Source organism: Agelaius tricolor, unplaced genomic scaffold, assembly GCF_023055355.1.
Source record: "Agelaius tricolor isolate 1412-34295 unplaced genomic scaffold, bAgeTri1.0.p SCAF_3, whole genome shotgun sequence".
Classification (NCBI taxonomy): domain Eukaryota; kingdom Metazoa; phylum Chordata; class Aves; order Passeriformes; family Icteridae; genus Agelaius; species Agelaius tricolor.
Genome location: NW_027269263.1, coordinates 67,589,943 through 67,593,877, shown reverse-complemented (window position 1 = coordinate 67,593,877; position 3,935 = coordinate 67,589,943). Strand labels below are relative to the sequence as shown.

Below are 3,935 nucleotides of genomic sequence, written 5' to 3'. Positions count from 1 at the left end.
CAGGCCAGATTAATCAGGATCCAGGAGTCGCCGTCTCCTCCTTGGCAATGAACTGGAGCTGCACATGCTGAGCTCTGACAGGAAATAAACTCAGTTAATTCCAGCCAGGAAAAGTGGGAATAGATCCAGACTTGGATCTCTGTCCAGCAAACCCAGCCTGACCGTGATGTGCTACCTCCCCTTTCTCATGGAGACCACCAGGGCAGGAATGTTCCTGGGGATAGGAACACAAGCTCTGCCAGGGTTTTGGGGTTTGGAAGCTCCTGAAATAGTGTGAGTTTTTTAGTTTTAATTTTAGTCTCAGTTTTAGGGGTTTTTTTTAGTTTTAGTTCTAGTTTTTTAATTTTAGTTGCAGTTTTAGGTTGGTTTAGGTTTAGTTTTAGTTTTTAGTTTTAGTTTTAATTTTAGTTTTTTAAATTTAGTTTCAGTTTTAGTTTGTTTTTGTTTTAGTTTTTTAGTTTTAGCTTCAGTTTTTTAGTTTTAGGTTCATATTTTTAATTTTAGATTCAGTTTTAGTTTTAGTTTTTTAGTTTTAGTTTAAGTTTCAGTTTTTTAAGTTTAGTTTGTTTTAGTTTTAGTGTTTTAGTTTTAGCTTCAGTTTTTTAGTTTTAGTTTTAAATTTTAGTTTCAGCTTTTAAATTTTAGTTTCAGGTTTAGGTTTTTTTTAGTTTTAGTTTTTTCATTTCAGTTTTAGTTTTTTAATTTTAGTTTCAGTTTTAGGTTGGTTTAGGTTTAGTTTTAGTTTTTAGTTTTAGTTTTTTAGTTTTAGTTTTAATTTTAGGTTTTTAAGTTTAGTTTCAGTTTTAGTTTGTTTCAGTTTTAGTTTTTTAGTTTTAGCTTTAGTTTTTTAGTTTTAGTTTCAGCTTTTAAATTTTATTTCAGTTTTAGGTTTTCTTAGTTTTAGGCTGTTTTAGTTTTAGTTCTACTTTTTTAATTTTAGTTTCAGTTTTAGGTTGTTTTAGGTTTGGTTTTAGTTTTTAGCTTTAGTTTTTTAGTTTTAGTTTTAGTTTTAATTTCAGTTTTTAAGTTTAGTTTCAGTTTTAGTTTGTTTCAGTTTTAGTTTTTTAGTTTTAGCTTCAGTTTTTTAGTTTTAGTTTCAGCTTTTAAATTTTATTTCAGTTTTAGATTTTCTTAGTTTTAGGCTGTTCTAGTTTTAGTTCTAGTTTTTTAATTTTAGTTGCAGTTTTAGGTTGTTTTAGGTTTAGTTTTAGTTTTTAGTTTTAGTTTTTTAGTTTTAGTTTTAATTTTAGTTTTTTAAGTTTAGTTTCAGTTTTAGTTTGTTTTAGTTTTAGTTTTTTAGTTTTAGCTTTTGTTTTAGTTTAGTTTTAATTTTAGTTTAGTTTTAGTTTTAGTTTTAATTTTAGTTTAGTTTCAGTTTCAGTTTTAGTTTGTTTTAGTTTTAGTTTTTTTAGTTTTAGCTTTAGTTTTTTAGTTTTAGTTTCAGTTTTTTAATTTTAGTTTCAGCTTTAGGTTTCTTTTAGTTTTAGTTTTTTAATTTCAGTTTCAGTTTTAGGTTTTCTTAGTTTTAGGCTGTTTTAGTTTTCGTTCTAGTTTTTTAATTTTAGTTTCAGTTTTAGTTTGTTTTAGGTTTAGTTTTAGTTTTTAGTTTTAGTTTTTTAGTTTTAGTTTTAATTTTAGTTTTTTAAGTTCAGTTTCAGTTTTAGTTTGTTTTAGTTTTAGTTTTTTTAGTTTTAGCTTTAGTTTTTTAGTTTTAGTTTCAGTTTTTAAATTCTAGTTTCAGCTTTAGGTTTTTTTTAGCTTTAGTTTTTTCATTTTAGTTTTAGTTTTTTAATTTCAGTTTCAGTTTTAAGTTTTCTTAGTTTTAGGCTGTTTTAGTTTTCGTTCTAGTTTTTTAATTTTAGTTTCAGTTTTAGGTTGTTTTAGGTTTAGTTTTAGTTTTTATTTTAGTTTTTTAGTTTTAGTTTTAATTTTAGTTTTTTAAGTTCAGTTTCAGTTTTAGTTTGTTTTAGTTTTAGTTTTTTTAGTTTTAGCTTTAGTTTTAGTTTAGTTTTAGTTTTAGTTTTAATTTTAGTTTAGTTTTAGTTTTAGTTTTAGTTTAGTTTCAGTTTTAGTTTGTTTTAGTTTTAGTTTTTTAGTTTTAGTTTTAGTTTTAGTTTTTTAGTTTTAGTTTTACTTTTACTTTTACTTTTACTTTTAGTTTGCATGCTCTGGTGCAATTCCCAGGCATGATTTGAGGCTTGGCCATGGATATGTGCAGCCACCTCAGGCAGCAGCTTTGAAACTGGGCTTTGTTTGATTGTTTTTAACTAATTTTCAGGGATCTGAACTAGATAGGGCACAAATACTGAAAAAAAGGAGATTTTATTGAACCCAAGGACTTCAGAACCAGCCTCTGGAGACACCAGAACTGCAGAAAGTTGGTGAAAAGAGGCTTCAAAATGGACTGATTTTCCAAGAAAAACGTGGATGGTGCTTAACTTGTGTTTGCAAATGATGTCTCTGACTGGTGAGATTCTGATCCAAGGGAAATGTGATGGCTCCTGTGCGATATTAGGGGGAAATGAGGCCAGGGAAGGGACAAGAGGGTGACCTGAGGACATCTGGCAGCAGGGAGAAACGGGAGGCAAGAGCAGGAGCACAGAGTGTCAGCAGGCAGGGACAGAAGTGAGCAACCCTTCTGCCTGAGGACATCCAAGTTCTCACTCAGCTCCTAAAATTCATGGAGGGGGATTAAAGGCAGCGTTAATATGCATGCAGCAGCGTGCTGCTCCTCTGTGATCTCCTGACTCCGGTATTTTTAGAAAATTTGGGTTGCTGAGGAGCAGAACCTGTCCCTCAGGGTTTGTCTGCCTGTTGGGACCCTTGCCCTGCCTAATAAAATCGTGAGAGGGAGGGGAGGACATTGACCACTGTGGGGAGAAACTGGAATTAACAGGTTGGGAGGAAGGGTCCCTCCTTTCAGCAGAGGTTCTCAGCCCAAGTGTGTGGTTTTACCTCCATGGCAGGGCTAGGAGGGCTCAGGGAGCTCTAAACTAGACAAAAGCAGCCCAAAACCTGTGGAGAGCACACTAAAGGTGTGTGATGGGGCTTTTCTGGAGAAAAACAGCCAAATCATTTCAATATTATTTTCTGTCCCAGTCTGGCAGTGCTGGTCCAGCTCAGGGGTCTCTCTCACATCCATTTTTGGGACAAAGGACAAATCCAGATGTCTCCACCTTGCTCTAGAGCTCAGGGGTCTCTCTCACATCCATTTTTTGGGACAAAGGACAAATCCAGATGTCTCCACCTTGCTCTAGAGCTCAGGGGTCTCTCTCACATCCATTTTTGGGACAAAGGATAAATCCAGATGTCTCCACCTTGCTCTAGAGCTCAGGGGTCTCTCTCACATCCATTTTTGGGGACAAAGGATAAATCCAGATGTCTCCACCTTGCTCTAGAGCTCAGGGGCCTCTCTCACATCCATTTTTGGGGACAAAGGACAAATCCAGATGTCTCCACCTTGCTCTAGAGCTCAGGGGTCTCTCTCACATCCATTTTTGGGGACAAAGGACAAATCCAGATGTCTCCACCTTGCTCCAGACACTGCAGGAACACTTCCAGGGGTGGGACAGCCAGAGGATCTTCCTGAATTCCTACAAAATCCCTCTCAGGCATTCACAGGATCCTTCTGAGCCTCATATTCAGGGTTAAATTCCTGTGCATCAGTTCCTGCCTCTTGTCCTCCTGCTTGGAATCCTTGGGGTCACTTAAGCCCAGAATCTGTCCCAGGGTATTTGCCCTGGCCCTCCACCCTGGGTTTCTCTAATTAATAAGTTGTCTCAATGTAATCTTAATGTGATGTAATCATCATTTTGAGCAGACAAAATATGCATTACTGACTTTTGATAGGGTTCAAACACCAGCTCTGATTTTTGCCTCTCTCCATTATACTTTTTTTTTGAAGTGTGCTGTGAAAATGTGTCACCCCTTGTGAT

At 34.8% G+C, this 3,935-nt stretch overlaps 1 long non-coding RNA gene across 2 annotated transcripts; it reads left to right on the top strand.

Moving 5' to 3' along the window:
- The first annotated feature begins 201 nt into the window (after nucleotides 1–201).
- Nucleotides 202–2,685, top strand: LOC139587617 (uncharacterized). 2 transcript variants are annotated; one of them, XR_011678450.1, is made up of 4 exons: nucleotides 202–720; nucleotides 889–955; nucleotides 1,206–1,285; nucleotides 1,404–2,685. It is a non-coding gene; the product is annotated as an uncharacterized lncRNA (long non-coding RNA). The 2 variants fall into 2 exon arrangements; XR_011678449.1 differs by having other exon boundaries at nucleotides 1,206–1,291.
- Nucleotides 2,686–3,935: the final 1,250 nt, after the last annotated feature.